The sequence below is a fragment of the Balaenoptera physalus genome, assembly GCF_965194825.1.
Source record: "Balaenoptera physalus genome assembly, chromosome: 12".
Lineage (NCBI taxonomy): Eukaryota > Metazoa > Chordata > Mammalia > Artiodactyla > Balaenopteridae > Balaenoptera > Balaenoptera physalus.
The window spans coordinates 42,875,991-42,894,178 of NC_138897.1; positions in this window are offsets into that span (position 1 = coordinate 42,875,991).

The following is an 18,188-nucleotide window of genomic DNA, read 5'->3' on the forward strand; positions in this document are numbered from 1 at the left end:
TTTCACCAATACAGCACCATATTTGAAATCACCAACTCCGTACCAGTGAATGAAGACTGCCCCCAAAATACATATTATTGAAAGTTATATTAAAATCATAACAAATTAAACAAGTCTTTATTTTTATATCTCCTTTTTGGATGGTCTGTAGAAATTTGGAATTGGGTTTTTCCATTTCTTATGAATGTCCTGGAGGTGCATTTTTCTATGACACGGTCTCTAATGACTCAACAGGCTAAATTCTGAATTCATAATTCAGCACAGCAGCTGAATTATGAATACAAATACCCCCTTTCTTTGTGTGTATAAGAGAGAGAGAAAAAAATAAATAAAACTTCACACACTACTCATCTTTGTACTTATTAGTATTAGTTCCAGACCCAGCGCTAAGTCAAGTATTTTGAGATGCTAGTCCATGAATAATAATGTCATCCAAGCACAATAATTAATAGAACAGGAGAATGCTCCCTGAAGAGGAGACACAGTACTGCAAGGAGAGAGAAAACCTCGCCTTTCAAATGTGTCTGATACAGATGCTTGAACTTTGATTTCTAAAGGTGGGGGTGAGGTAAAATGAATTATACTTCATTAGCAATGTGAAAGGAGACACAGACTCCAGTCTCTAGAGAAACAGCTTTTAATTGTTAAATTCCCAGCATTCTCTGGTGGATGGCAAGCCAGATTCTCTGCCTTGATTTTGCAGAATACAGGTGTCATTTTTTTCTTTCCGTGATTGGTTATAATTTTCTTCTCCTGTCTGTCATGATTATTGCTGTTATTTATTAAATTATGCAACACTGTTCATACATAGAACACAAGGCTTTGTGGCCAAATTAGCAGCCAATATGCACATGCCCATCTATTACCCTTTAGCATTCAACTTCCAGTCTGGTTAGGCTGCATTCCCAGTCATGTTTTCTCACTCAACCTCAATGTCTCATCTATAAAATGGAAAGGCACAGTGCCATATTTTCTTATGCCTAGTGTTATGTGAAGAATAGCATTCTTTGTGTTTGTTTGTTTTTATCCCATTTAATTATAAGATATATTTTAAGCTGCCTATAGAATATATGATGAAATAAGTATTAGGTTGAGAGACAATAAAGCAAAAATAAACATTGAAATAAATCGAGGTGAAAAATAACAAATGGAAAAGAATAAAAAAAAAACACAATGTGGGGAGAGCTTCAAGATGGCAGAAGAGTAAGACGTGGACATAACCTTCCTCCCACAAATACATCAGAAATACATCTACATGTGAAACAACTCCTACAGAACATCTACTGCATGCTGGCAGAAGACCTCAGACCTCCCAAAAGGCAAGAAACTCCCCACGTACCTAGGTAGGGCAAAAGGAAAAAGAAAAAACAGAGACAAAAGAAGAGGGACAGGACCTGCACCAGTGGGAGGGAGCTGTGAAGGACAAAAGGTTTCCACACACTAGGAAGCCCCTTCATGGGTGGAGACTGCAGGTGACAGAGGGGGAAGATTCGGAGCCACAGAGGAGAGCACAGCAACAGGGGTGCAGCGGGGAAAGCAGAGAGATTCCCGCATAGAAGATCAGTGCCAACCAGAAATCACCAGCCCGAGAGGCTTGTCTGCTCACCCGCCAGGGCGGATGGGTGCTGGGACCTGAGGCTCTGGCTTCGGTTGGATTCCAGGGAATGGACTGGGGTTGGCTGTGTGAATACAGCCTGAAGGGGGGTAGTGAGCCATGGCTAGCCAGGAGGGACTCCAGGAAAAGGTCTGGAACTGCAGAAGAGGCAAGAGACTTTTTCTTGCCTCTTTGTTTCCTGGTGCATGAGGAGAGGGGATTAAGAGTGCCGCTTAAAAGAGCTCCAGAGATGGGTGTGAGCCATGGCTAACAGAGCAGAACCCAGAGACAAGCATGAGACATTAAGGCTGAAACTGCAGCCACCAAGAAGCCTGTGTGCAAGCACAGGTCACTATCCACACCTCCCCTCCCGGGAGCCTGTGCAGCCTACCACTGCCAACATCCTGTGATCCAGGGACAACTTCCCCAGGAGAACACACGGCATGCCTCAGGCTGGTGCAACGTCATACTGGCCTCTGCCACCGCAGGCTCACCCCACATTCCCTACCACTCCCTCCCCCCAGCCTGAGTGAGCCAGAGCCCCCGAATCAGCTGCTCCTTTAACACCGTCCTGTATAAGTGAAGAAAAGATACCCTCAGGTGACCAACACGCAGAGGTAGGGCCAAATCCAAAGCTGAATCTCAGGAGCCGTACAAACGAAAAGGAAAAAGGGAAAACTCTCCCAGCAGCCAAAGGAGCAGTGGATTAAATCTCCACAGTCAACTTGATGTACCCTGCAACTGTGGAATACCTGAATAGACAACAAATTATCCCAAATTGAGGAGGTGGACTTTGGGAGCAATGATATATATAATTTTTTTCCCTTTTTCTCATTTTGTGAGTGTGTATGCATATGCTTCTGTGTGTGATTTTGTCTGTATAGCTTTGTTTTACCATTTGTACTAAGTACTGTCTGTCTGGTTATTTTTTTGTTTTTTGTTTTTGTTTTTGTTTTGTTTTTAGGTTAGTTTTCAGTGCATGTTATAATTGGTGGATTTGTTTTTTGGTTTGGTTGTTCCCTTCTTTCTTTCTTTCTTTCTTTTTAATTACTTTTAAAAACTTTTTTTAATAATTACTTTTTGTTTTTTATTTTAATAACTTTTTAATATAATTTAATTTAATTTTATTTTATCTTTTTCTATCTTTCTTTCTTTTTTTCTCCCTTTCATTCTGAGCCATGTGGATGACAAGCTGTTTGTGCTCCAGCCAGGCGTCAGGGCTGTGCCTCTAAGGTGGGAGAGCCAAGTTCAGGACATTGGTCCACCAGAGACCTCTTAGCTCCATGTAATATCAAACAGCAAAAAACTCCCAGAGATCTCCATCTCAACTCCAAGACCCAGCTCCACTCAAGGACCGAAAGCTACAGTGCTGGACACCCTATGCCAAACAACTAGCAAGACAGGAACACAAAACCACCCATTAGCAGAGAGGCTGCCTAAAATCATATTAAGGTCACAGACAGTCCAAAACACACTACCAGACGTGGACCTGTTCACTAGAAAGACAAGATCCAACCTCATCCACCAGAACACAGGCACTAGTCCCCTCCACCAGGAAGCCTACACAACCCACAGAAACAATCTTAGTCACTGGGGAGAGACATCAAAAACTACAGGAACTACGAACCTGAAGCCTGTAGAAAGGAGACCCCCAAAGCAGTAAGTTAAGCAAAATGAGAGGAAAAAGAAACACACAGCAGAAAACGAGCAAGGTAAAGACCCACCAGACCTAAAAAATGAAGAGGAAATAGGCAGTCTACTGAAAAAGAATTCAGAATAATGATAGTAAAGATGATACAAAATCTTGGAATTAGAAAGTAGAAAATAAAAGAAACGTTTAACAAGGACCTAGAAGAACTAAAGAGCAAACAAGCAGTCATGAACAACACAATAAATGAAATTAAAATTTCTCTAGAAGGGATCAATAGCAGAATAACTGAGGCAGAAGAACGGATAAGTGACCTGGAAGATAAAATAGTGGAAATAACTACTGCAGAGCAGAATAAAGAAAAAAGAATGAAAAGAACTGAGGACAGTCTCAGAGACCTCTGGGACAATATTAAACACACCAACATTCGAATTATAGGGGTCCCAGAAGAAGAAGAGAAAAAGAAAGGGACAGAGAAAATATTTGAAGAGGTTATAATTGAAAACTTCCCTAATATGGGAAAGGAAATAGTTACTCAAGTCCAGGAAGCACAGAGAGTTCCATACAGGATAAATCCAAGGAGAAACACGGCTGGACGCATATTAATCAAACTATCAAAAGTTAAATATAAAAAAAAAAAAATTAAAAGCAGCAAAGAAGGGAAAAGCAACAAATAACATAAAAGGGAATCCCCATAAGGTTAACAGCTGATTTTTCAGCAGACATTCTGCAAGCCAGAAGGGAGTGGCAGGATATATTAAAAGTGATGAAAGGCAAAAACCTACAACAAAGATTACACTACCCAGCAAGGATCTCATTCAGATTTGATGGAGAAATTTAAAGCTTTACAGACAAGAAAAAGCTAAGAGAATTCAGCACCACCAAACCAGCTTTACCACAAATGCTAAAGGAACTTCTCTAGGCAGGAAACACAAGAGAAGGAAAAGACCTACAAAAACAAACCCAGAACAATTAAGAAAATGGTAATAGGAACATGCATATCGATAATTACCTTAAATGTAAATGGATTAAATGCTCCAACCAAAAGACATAGACTGGCTGAATGGACACAAAAACAAGACCCATATATATGCTGTCTACAACAGACCCATTTCAGAACTATGGACACATAGAAAGTGAGAGGATGGAAAAGATATTCCAAGCAAATGGAAAATAAAAGGAAGCTGGAATAGCAGTTCTCATATCAGACAAAATAGACTTTAAAACAAAAACTATTACAGGAGACAAAGAAGGACACTACATAATGATCAAGGGATCAATCCAAGAGGAACATATAACAATTGTCAATATTTATGCACCCAACATAGGGGCACCCCAATACATAAGGCAAATACTAACAGCCATAAAATGGGAACTCGGCAGTAACACAATCATAGTAGGGGATTTTAACACCCTAATTTCACCACTGGACAGATCATCCAAAATGAAAATAAATAAGGAGAAACAAGCTTTAAATGATACATTTAAAAAGACGGACATAACTGATGTTTATAGGATATTCCATCCAAAAACAACAGAATACACTTTCTTCTCAAGTGCTCTTGGAACATTGTCCAGGGTAGATCATATCTTGGGTCACAAACCGAGCCTTGGTAAATTTAAAATAATTGAAATAATATCAAGTATCTTTTCTGACCACAATGCTATGAGACTAGATATCAATTACAAGAAAAAATCTGTAAAAAATACAAACACATGGAGGCTAAACAATATACTACTTAATAACTAAGATTATCAGTGAAGAAATCAAAGAGAAAATCAAAAAAGACCTAGAAGCAAAGGACTATGAAAACACGAAAATGCAAAACATATGGCATTCAGAAAAAGCAGTTTTAAGAGGGAAGTTTATAACAATACAATCCTACCCTAAGAAACAAGAAACATCTCAAATAAACAACCTAACTTTACACCTAAAGAATTAGAGAAAGAAGAACCAAGAAACCCCAAAGTTAGCAGAAGGAGAGAAATCATAAAGATCATATCAGAAATAAACGAAAAAGAAATGAAAGAAAAGATAGCAAAGGTAAATAAAACTAAAAGCTGGTTCTCTGAGAAGATAAACAAAATTGATGAACCATTATCCAGACTCATCAAGAAAAAAAGGGAGAAGACTCAAATCAATACAATTAGAAATGAAAAAGGAGAAGTAACAACTGACACTGCACAAATACAAAGGATCATGAGAGATTACTACAAGCATCTATATGCCAATAAAATGGACAACCTGTAAGAAATAGACAAATTCTTAGAAATGCACAACGTGCCGAGACTGAACCAGGAAGAAATAGAAAATATAAACAGACCAATCACAAGCACTGAAATTGAAACTGTGATAAAAATCTTCCAACAAACAAAAGCCCAGGACCAGATGGCTTCACAGGCGAATTCTATCAAACATTTAGAGAAGAGCTAACACCCATCCTTCTCAAACTCTTCCAAAATATAGCAGAGGGAGGAACACTCTCAAATGTGTTCTACAAGGCCACCATCACCCTGATACCAAAAGCAGACAAAGATGTCACAAAAAAAGAAAACTACAGACCAATATCACTGATGAACACAGATGCAAAAATCCTCAACAAAATACTAGCAAACAGACTCCAACAGCACACTAAAAGGATCATGCAACATGATCAAGTGGGGCTTATCTCAGGAATGCAAGGATTCTTCAATATATGCAAATCAATCCATGTGATACACCATATTAACAAATTGAAGTAGAAAAACCATATGATCATCTTAATAGATGCAGAGAAACCTTTCGACAAAATTCAACACCCATTTATGATAAAAACCCTCCAGAAAGTAGACATGGAGGGAACTTACCTCAACATAATAAAGGCCATATATGACAAACCCACAGCCAACATCATCCTCAATGGTGAAAAACTGAAAACATCTCCACAAGATCAGGAACAAGACAAGGTTGCCCACTCTCACCACTATTATTCAACATAGTTTTGGAAGTGTTAGCCACAGCAATCAAAGAAGAAAAAGAAATAAATGGAATCCAAATTGGAAAAGAAGAAGTAAAGCTGTCAGTGTTTACAGATGACATGATAGTATACATAGAGAATCCTAAAGATGCTACCAGGAAACTACTAGAGGTAATCAATGAATTTGGTAAAGTAGCAGGATACAAAATTAATGCACAGAAACCTCTTGCATTCCTATACACTAATGAAGGAAAATCTGAAAGTGAAATTAAGAAAACAATAGCATTTACCATTGTAACATAAAGAATAAAATACTTAGGAATAAACCTACCTAAGGAGGCAAAAGACCTGTGTGCAGAAAATTATAAGACACTGATGAAAGTAATTAAAGATAATACAAATAGATGGAGAGATATACCAGGTTCTTGAATTGGAAGGATCAACATTGTGAAAACGACTATACTACCCAAAGCAATTTACAGATTCAGTGCAATCCCTATCAAACTGCTACTGGCATTTTTCACAGAACTAGAACAAAAATTTCACAATTTTTATGGAAACACAAAGACCCTGATTAGCCAAAGCAATCTTGAGAAAGAAAAACGGAGCTGGAGGAATCAGGCTCCCGTAGTTCAGACTATACTACAAAGCTACAGTAATCAAGGCAGTATGGTACTGGCACAGAAACAGAAATAAAGATCAATGAAACAGGATAGAAAGCCCAGAGATAAACCCACTCACAGTTGGTCATACTATCTTTGATAAAGGAGGTAAGAATATACAATGGAGAAAAGACAGCCTCTTCAATAAGTGGTGCTGGGAAAACTGGACACCTACATTGTAAAAGAATGAAATTAGAACATTCTCTAACACCATACACAAAAATAAACTCAAAATGGATTAAACACCTAAATGTAAAGCCAGGCACTATCAAACTCTTAGAGGAAAACATAGGCAGAACACTGTATGACAGAAATCACAGCATGATACTTTTTGACCCACCTCCTAGAGAAATGGAAATAAAAACAAAAATAAACAAATTGGACCTAATGAACCTTGAAAGCTTTTGCACAGCATAGGAAACCATAAACAAGACAAAAAGACAAACTTCAGAATGGGAGAAAATATTTGCAAATGAAGCAACTGACAAAGGATTAATCTCCAAAATTTACAAGCTGCTCCAAAGAAGATATACAGATTGCCAACAAACAAATGAAAGTATTCTCAGGATCATTAATCATTAGACAGATGCAAATCAAAACCACAATGCGATATCATCTCACACCGGTCAGAATGGCCATCATCAAAAAATCTAGAAACAATAAATGCTGTAGAGGGTGTGGAGAAAAGGGGACCCTCATACACTCTTGGTGGGAATGTAAATTGATACAGCCACTATGGAGAACAGTATGGAGGATCCTTAAAAAACTAAGTATAGAACTACAATATGACCCAGAAATCCCACTACTGGGCATATACCCTGAGAAAACCATAATTCATAGAGAGTCATGTACCAAAATGTTCATTGCAGCTCTATTACAATAGTCAGCACATGGAAGCAACCTTAGTGTCCATCATCAGATGAATGGATAAAGAAGAGGTGGGACATATATACAATGGAATATTACTCAGCCATAAAAAGAAACAAAATTGAGTTATTTGCAGTGAGGTGGATGGACCTAGAGTCTGTCATACAGAGTGAAGTAAAGTAGAAAGAGAAAAAGAAATACCGTATGCTAACACATAGATATGGAATCGAAAAAAAAAAAAAAAAAAGATCATGGAGAACCTAGGGGCAAGACAGGAATAAAGATGCAGACCTACTAGAGAATGTATTTGAGAACACAGGGAGGGGGAGGCATAAGCTGGGACAAAGTGAGAGAGTGGTAGTTTATATATGGACATATATACACTACCAAATATAAAATAAATAGCTAATGGGGAGCAGTCACATAGCACAGGGAGATCAGCTGGGTGCTTTGTGATCAGCTAGAAGGGTGGGATAGGGAGGGTGGGAGGAAGGCAGACGCAAGAGAGAAGAGATATGGGGATATATAGATATACATATGTATGACTGATTCACTTTGTTGTAAAGCAGAAACTAACATACCATTGTAAAGCAATTATACTCCAATAAAAATGTTAAAAAAAACACAATGTGTAAAATTGGTTTTCTGAGCTATGTGTACAATGAGAATTTGCAAAACTTCTGAGAATGAGTGATAAATGTATCTCTGAGCTAGTAGTAGAAAAGCAGAGAAGGCAAAGAGGAATGAATATTCCACTGGAGATACAATTGACAAATGAAATAAGATGGTTAGTACACCTCTTGAGAACTTAGTAATAACCTAGTGGAAAGACTGTAATTTTCTCACATGATATTACTGTGCTGGCTCCAAAACATTTTTTTAAGTGTGATATAGACCTTAAAATTGAAAGCAATAGTAAGTGATCAGAATTACAGAATGGAAATTTTTCAAAGTAAAATTGACCTTAGAAAAATCTCAAACCCATAAAATCTGTATTTTTTAATAAATAACTTCTTGATGAATCCTTGGTAGTAAATTTCATACAAACTTTACCCTTCAGTAATTAAATCAATAAATTATTCTATGCTATGTGGCTTTTAGATACAAAATAAATTTTGGAGGGGATTTGACAGAAAAGTTGATTTTCTTTTCTTTCAGTTTTTAGTCTCAGCTGTTCTTTCAGGATAGGAATTCAATAGTATAAGTATTCATTCTTCCAGCTGATTCTGAATTGATGACAGTAACACCATATTACCAGTTTTGATGGGAATGATTAACTCAATGCTTTTTATAGCTTGACAAAGATGTGGGGGATAGATGCTAGGATGCATGCAGTAGTTACTACATTACACATCAAGATAGTCCATTTAATAATACTATTTTGGTGCAAAGAACTTTGATATTTATAACAATACCATTGCTCCAAAATACTTCAAGCATTATTCCTATCGTTTCCTAACAGTAGTCGCAATATAAACCTGTACCTGACTCTGACTCACTCTCCATCCGTAAGTCTCAACTCATCTTTGATCCCACCCAGCACTGACCCACCATATAGCCTTTAATTTTTTATTTCACAAAGCTGCTAAATCTACCTAAACCTATTCACTCTTATTTGAACATGACAGGATCTCTCACACATCCTTTCCACATGCTATTCTGATGACTCTCTTCAGTCAAGTCGGCCACCTTTGTTAACCTATGTGCCTGTGACTTCCTCAGTGAAACCTCTGAAATTTCCTTGTACTCCAGAAACATTTTGTTCATATAGCTATTAGAGCTCCTAAAAATCATGTTTTGTAATTGTTTGTATATTGTGTCTCCACTATACATCATTATCTTTAGTGTTAATAACAGTGAATAATTCATCTTTGAATTTGGAGAACCAAGTAGAAACCAAAAGATATGATTGCTGTCCCAAGGCTTTTTATAAAAATAATAGAATGAATGAATAAATGAGTGAACAAATGAAATGAAAGTCAGTGAGGTCTTTCGAAGGAATGCCAGGAATCAACTTTCATGCAGGAAGAAGTTGCAGTTGGAATTGGAGAGACTGGTGTGGGAGGAACACAGCAGAGGCTGTTGGAGCTCCTAAAATCCTATAGCTTCCTCCTCTCTGCTTCCACATGTGTTAGGCCCTGACCAGGGGCTCTGTCTCCTTCAATGAAGGATGGCACATTTCATCTATTTAAATCACTGGACACCTAATGAGTAATAAGGGTTTGCATCTTAAAACCAATATTTCTCTTAGTGCAGTGTTAAGAAACCCAAAGCATTGCTGGTGCTGGGCAGGTAGAACTACAAGGGAAATGATAAAGTTCTAATGAGAATGAGTGTATATGATTAAACATAATAAAATGTTTTTAGGCACAGTCAGTAAAAAAACATTGTAGAAAATACAGTTCAATGATATGGTACAATAAAACACCCTTGTTCCAACCATTAACCAACTTCCCTTGAAGTGAAGACATCTCCACTGGATGACTGGCCTTGAATTAGGCCATCCGTATAATGCACAGTGACATAAGTTGTCATTACAAGCAAATGGACATTTACAAAGTGGTACATGGGGGAATAGTAACAAAGCTGGAAGGCTAGGCCTGGGAACTTTGTATCTTATGGAGATGCTTTTCATAAAATGGCAGTGGGACTATAAGGGATCATTGACACTTCTAAAGATGGATATTAATAGCAACATTTCATTTATGTGTGATACTGTTGATTTTAACACATTCATATTCTCAGAAGAAACCATGTTGTTAAAAATAATTAGATCATGATACTTGACTTTTTTGGGGAATTTATATTTATCAAAATAATACATACATATTATACTTTTCATTATTAGTAATTTATATTTTAATTTTAATGCCTGAAAATCATTTCATGTTTATAACAAAGTATACTTAACCATTTGGGGGGATGCTGTGGATGAGTTATATTTTTGTTGGAAATATACTCTAAAATACATCCCGCTTACTCCATAAAATGGGGGTCCATCACCACCACATAAATCAAAGTGAAGGTGAAAGGGAGAGGAATTTTTAAAAATCGTCAAATTTATGAAGTATCTATCATGTGATTATTATTACATTTTGTCAATTTATATCTAAGCTTATGTAATTATCAAGATAACCTGACAATATATCTTTTCAGATGAGGATACCTGAGCTCAGAGGTTAAAAAACTAACTCAAGAACTGAGAGTTGCTATATAGCTTATCCAGCACTTGCACATTGGTTTTTCTGGCTTCAAACCCAATGTTCTTCCCATCACTACACTTTTCACCTACATCTTCTAGTGAGATCAAAACAGTTTTCCTGTGTGAGAACAAAGGAACATGCCATTCTTCATATCTATTCTTCTCTCCACTCCAAGACAAGTCTCAGGACAAAAAACACAGGGCAAAAGAAGAGAACAAATATCAAGTCAGATGTCTCTAATTCCTATTACAATGTCTGGAAACAACACAGATTTATTCCCACATTGACATCTGTGCTAATCCTCTCTCTAGCACCTCTGTAGGAAGTTTTGCTTGGAAGTTTTCCTGCAAATCTCAGGTGCAATCTTTACTTGGGTGCAATCTCACAGTCCTTTACTACCATGACTTCAGGGAGGTAATAACAGTTAATGTAGTTGACTAGGTATAACCTGCCTACCTCAGGGTGTAGCCCAAGCATTCACTGTTTACTTTTTATTCTCCACTGTTTCTTTTCTGTCATCAGATGTCAAATGGGGAGACTTGGCCTCTGGTCATACACTCAATGTCTTTTATTACTATTTATATGCTTGTGACAAATAAATATTTTTATCTGAATGAATCAGTTTCACAATTGTTATCAAATAAATTTTATACTTTTCCATCATCTTATCTTTTGGTAAGGATTTTGTGTCCACCTATCCAAATTCTATCTGTTTTTAACTCCAAGATAACATTCCAATTATCTTTGAGACTCCAGCTACTCAAGCCATATTCAGTTCTACTTTGTTGATTATGTCTTCTTGGTATTTGGAAAGTATTACAACTTTTTTCTATATGTTGAGAATATATTAGTTATCTCATATTGTCAAAACTAAATATCATAGGCTGGGTGGATTAAACAACAGAAATTAATTTTCTCATAGTTCTGGAAACTGGAAGTCTGAGATCAGAGTACCAGCATGGTCAAGTTCTGGTGAGAGCTCTATTCTTTGTTTGCAGATGGCTGCCTAATTGCTGTATACTAATGTCTCTTACTTTTCTTATAAGGGCACCAGGTCTATCAGATAAAGGCTCTACTTTTATGACTTCATCCAACTTTAATCACCTCTTTAAAGACCTTCAATAGTCACAGGGCGGGGGTTAAGGCTTTAACATATGAATTTGGAAGGGGAATGCAATTCAGTCCAAGTGGATGGTTATTGTTTCATGACTGCTTGCCTGGCAAATTTTGTGGGCAAGACTTCTTTGAACTCTCCTAAACAGTAAGCTCAACCAATCAACACTGCTGAACTGGTTGTATAGCTATAAAATTCAGGATAAAAAGTAGCTTCAAAATATCACAATGTCCAACCAAAATGTTCATAATGGATGTCATTGTTGCTAATGCTATCTAACATGCAATAAAATTCTTTCATTGTTTGATATTTTCAATTTTAAAAGTTAGGCACATAGCTGTTTGTTCATTTCCAGCTCTGCTCTGGCACTTTTACCATTTTACGCCCTTTGATAGGATAGGGAGTGACAGGAGGGGAGAATGTGTGTGTGTGTGTGTGTGTGTGTATGTTACACAATCACACACCCCTTCCTGAACAATGTAATATAAATGCAAATAAACTGATTGATTGACAAGAGAAGTCCTTGATTAAATACTACAGGGGAATGAAACTATAATGTAAAGTCCTATTTTTTGAAACAACAGTTGATAATTCAAATAATACTATTCTAACCAAAAGACATGAAATGAATTCAAATTGTAATTATGATAACCTTTATAACTTCAACCTGACCAGGAAGATGAAAATTAAATGGAAAATATGTCTCTAAACCCCCGTAGGCTACAAAGAAAATTATTCACTGAGGATAAGAGAAGAAAGCTGTCTTTTAAGAACAGCACCACAAAATACTATGCAGTCAAGTAGACCAGGCAAATATAAGGAAGGTAGCATCCGACACCAGCTTTTATTCATATTTAAAGGGCAACTGGGTGAAAGCTAAGATCTCTGGCTCTAAGATAAAGGATTTCAATTTTCAGAAATATTCTGCAAAGAAATTAAAAAGGAAGATAATATTATCAAACAAGATTCCAGTGTCTTTGTTGGGCCCTAAAGACAAAGTCTCTAAATTTTCACTGTGTTCTGCACTAGAGGGGATTTTGATTCCATATAACCAGATCACCAGATCTACTGCCTCACAGAAAGCAACAGGTCCATGTCTGTGTGAGGAGAGAGAGACAACTTATTAAGGTAGGGCGTAACGCAAATCTTTAAGAGATTTCTGCTGCCATATAGGTGAAACAATTAACCCTTCATCCCAGACTCAATTTTTTTTTTTGCTTTTTCTACCAAAGAAAAGTACCCAGGAGGTGGGAAGCAGACTCCAGAATTCCTCACAATACCAGCTAGGAAGAAGAGATGCATGAGTTGTAAGGAAGCTGCTCAATAAAATGGATTCAAGAATTTCACAGAAGAACAGGCAAATAAATTTACTTATTTTTTAAACATTAAAATAAACCACTGCTCTGGGTTCTTTAGTGACTTGGAGGCTTTGGCTATGCTATTTAATTGACAATCTTATAAGGAAAATGCAAGTGTATAATGATTCTTACACCAAGAGGCAAACCTATCTAACCAGCATGGCCTTTCTGAGCACCTAGTTGTGATTCCTCCTGACCCAGGCACTGCATGACAACACCAAGAACAGAAAGAAGAAGCAGCTATTACCCTCACATTGTTTATCATACAGCTATAGGTGAAGCTACCAAATGGTAAAAGTGTAGCTACTAACACCTTACAAAACAAATGAGTGACCAGAACAACATGCCTTCGGGGAGAATGAGAAGGAAATCATTATGAGCCAAGAAAGTGTGAAGGAGGGTTTAATAAAGGACATTGGAGAGTGGCTTGATCCTGCATAAAAGAGCAGAGGAATAACCCCATGGATGATGGAGCCCAAGTGTAGGATAACTTTGTTCTGAGAAAAGGATTGGCCCAGCCAGAGAGAGGTTTATAGTATGTCAGTTAGGAGCAAGAGCTAGAATTGACACCTATTGCTAGTGTGAAGAATATTTTAAGGCTCTAAGTGAGAATTCAGAATTCAATGCTATATCTGAGAACTGCCAGCTTTTAAGAAGGGGAATGTCATTATCAAGGAGTATTCAGAAGGAGAACTAGATGGCTCTGTCTTACAGTGTATGTATAAGGAAGTAAAGGGATTAAGAACACAGATTCTGGAGTTAGACATACCTTCATTTTAATCTCAATCTTACCTATTCTTGTGAAATCCTTGAAGTTATTGAATTTTCTAAATCTCAGTTCCTAATATGTAATATGGGACTAGTTGTAGTTGCAGTGCATTTTTAATAATAATAATCACTTTATTATTTCTATTATCTCCCTATGAAATCCAGGATAATTCATAGAAACAGATAATCGAGCTAAATTCTTCTGTGGTCCTGGAAAATCATGTACCCTCTTCTTTGTGAGATATTGATTTGCCTATTCACTATCATTTCCTTTTAAAAAGATTGAGATAAATTTTTAAAAATGATTGTCAAAATATTTATAAATTAAAAACAAATACTAGAATGTTAATCACTATTTTCCTAGACGTAAAAGAAAAATTATAGGAGTCATTGCTTAATCCAGCTAAATACTGGTCCAAGCAACTAGAAGAGAGGAGATCTCCTCAGTCATAAGTTAAAAGCATTAGGACTTCTTGAGGGATTGAATTTAGTGGAGAGAAAGGAAGGTACACTGTTAGAGAGGGTGGTCAACAAAAATTCCCCCTGAATTTCCAGTTCAAATTGCTAAGGTGGGGTCCAGTGTTCTAGGATTTATCAAGCTCTCCAGGTGATTTTCATGCACATTAATGTTTGAAACCATCAAACTAAAGGAATGGGACCCAATCAATTAAGTTGTCTGTTAAGTGAAGAGAACTTGAAGATGTGGCCCCAGAGCAGAATGAGAAAAAAAAAAAAGAAAAGAAAAGTAAAGAGGCAGGAAGTGAGAGTAAAGTGATGCCGTAAGACCTCAAAGACCAAAAATCAAACAAGGAGGCTGAATCTGAAAAGTGTCAAATGGATTGAGAGGTCAGAATTTATAGACGGAAAAGATGTCCCTTTGCTTTAGAACACTGGGAGCTGCTGTTGATCACAAGAGGAAATACTCAGTGGAGTGTGAATATAAGCCGGACTATGGTAGACTGATGAGCAATGACATTGAGACCATAAATGTCTAGCTATTTAAAAATACATGGCTGCACAAAAAGTAGGAGGATGATAATGTGAGGGAAGCACTGAGTCAAGGGAGAAGAGGGTTTTTTCCCCCTTAAACCAGAAAGAATTTGAATATGGTAATATAATAAGAAAAGAAACTGAGAAAAGAAGGGATTAAGACTCGAGAAAAGAAGATTACTGTGATTTAAAATGAGAAGTAATGCAGAAGAAATTTTATCTAATACATTGGATTCAAAGTACTGCAGGAAGCGACACAAAACAATTGATACACACACATACACACACATGTAAATTATGTATGAAAAATTTCCTAGCTGATGGAGAAATTCTGGCCTTTCCCACCAAATGACACTTATGACTGATTTGTGCTCTGGTCCTAGCTCTCAGCACCCAAATAAACCCTACTAATTTACCTGTTTCTACACACACCCAAATAGTGTGTGTGGAATGCATGTCATGTAGCAGATGCTGAGAAGAGGTGTTAGAATTAAAAGGTGAGAAAAGTATAGTTCATGCCAACAGCAAAATCAAATCAATATATGGATGTATTCACAGTTTCTATTTCTTGCATATCCTGCAATAGGTGTTAAGATTAAGTTTAATCTAATAATTTGAATAATTACATAGCATTATTTGAGGAGTCCCTGCAATCATTTATATGTCCCTAAATATCTCACCTACCCATCCAAATGTTAGGTAAAAGTCCTGTAAATTTGAATAATTTATGGGGCAACATACTAAGGAATAGAAGCCACTTACCACTTCCATAAGCAGTTTTTATTTATGCTCCTGTTTTTGTGGCTCAAATTATTGGACTGGAAGCAAGATAGCAGGGGTGGAAAGTAAATTACCGAGGAAAAGGGTTGTATTTCTAGCTTCTTATGCTCATACAGTTTTTGGTTCAGAAGTGCTGCCATGTAGGGAAAGGGTTGAACTTTTCTCCTATCAGAATTGTGGCCCCTTGATTCGAGTCCTTATTTTCATAGCTCCACTGGTCCCAGGGACCATCCATCTTTAGCCAGAAAGATTGCTTTATTACCACATTCATCAATTTGTACTCTGGGCTTGAGTTAGAAGTGACATGGAAAGACAAAACTGTTACCTTAGTAATTGAATATGAAAGTCTATTAGGATCCACTTTCACTAATCTGATATGAAACTCACTAATGTGATATGATTTTAACACTGTATAAGCAACAGTAAATTCTGATATGATATGAATATTAATACAATGCAATGGGATACTGCTAATATGTTAATGTGGTGAGATACTACTAACACGAGATGAGGATCTTGATTGAAAAAATTAATATTACCTTGCCATAATTCTCTGGAACTGCAGTCACCATGTTCCAAGACAGCCCTTGTCTAGATTTTAGGAATTAATCATTTGCTTTTTGAGTCACAGACGAAATAAAAGTTCAGATTATTTTGATGTTCCAAGTTAAGACATGTTGGTGAATATGGTGAACAATTGCTGTTTGCATTATTCTTATCCCCATTGTGTGCATCTATTGACTGAATTTCATAAATTACATAAAATGAAAGCTAGACAACAGGTCAGTTATCAATATACACTTACCTGAACTCTGGGAGGAAAAGATAAAGAAAAGTGGGAAGATATGGGCTCTGATTATCTCTATACGACACCAAACAGTCTGCTATCTGTTATTTATTCAAATATTTCCACTGTGTTATCCTTCCATTTTAAGTTGTTTTGTATTCCCTCCTAAAAATGTGCAATTCTAGGCTTATACCTGTTCCACAATACCCGTTCCAAAAAAGATTCAGGGGTAATTTAGTGACCATGTCATCATAAATCAGAATATATGAATGTTTTATTTTGCTCTAAATTTTGACAAGTTTTACTGTTTTAATTCTGTTACTAACAATATGTTTCAGAGATTATAATGGAAAATGTCAAGATATCAAGGCTGAAAACAGATATCCGGACTGTGGCCAAAATTCCACTATTTGCCTCAGTCTTCTGGAATTATGCAAACTTGACCATAGATCTTTACCTTTAAAGATCTAGTAAATTAAAATACACATTAGCATTACCAACTATAAATATATAGTGAGTTAAGAGCTCTCTTTATATAATGTCTAACAGCCAATAAATTCTGTAAAATCTTGCCAATCCAGGTCTATACAAAATTTCACAGCTTAGGGTAGCTGGTAACAATCATCTCCATGTCTAAATTAGTTCATTTTACTTAAACACTTGTAATTAAAAAAATAGATTCATAGAAATGTACTCTATGGAGGGCTGGGAGTGAGATGATTGGTACATAAGAGGTATATTTGGATGTTACAGATATGCCTTAATGAGCGATGCATAATAGGGAAAGAAAGTGAGGTCTAAGCCCAAAGACGTGAGTGGTCTGATAACAAATTAAGCCTCCTGGTTGATAGTGATATTTATTGTCGATACAAGGTAGCAGTCTTCTCTAACTCCATATCAAAGAATTTTAGACCTCCCGAGTTAGGCTACAGTAACAAATGCTTCCCTCTCATTCCTACATCATCTGCATAGATATAAGTAATATGATGGCAACAGATCTTCACATTTCGTTAGAAATAGAAAAAAGACAAAGTTAGTGATAGGGAAAAAAAAAATCATTGTTAATTGGAAAAAAAAGGGATTAAGTGGTTAATTGGACTGAATGGATTGATTATTGTATCCATTATTGCCTTGGTTTATCAATTCAGACAACCTAGAACTGATTAGAGGTCATGGCAAATTCTACCATATCAACTCTTAACATATTATTTTACTAAGACAATTATCAATAGTAATATGTTAATGTCAAGTTGAATCTGGACTATAGACTCTCTCTTCTTTAAAATCTAACCATTTTTTAAAGTGAAAATGAATTTTAAAAGCATAGAACATTTTTCAGTCCTAGCAGAAAATGGGACAAATATTTTGCTATTACCCTTAAAATCGTGGCTAAACAGAACAAAAGATTCTGATGTGGGTTAGATCTCCAAAAATTGTCCCCATGTCTAGGGAAATATCAA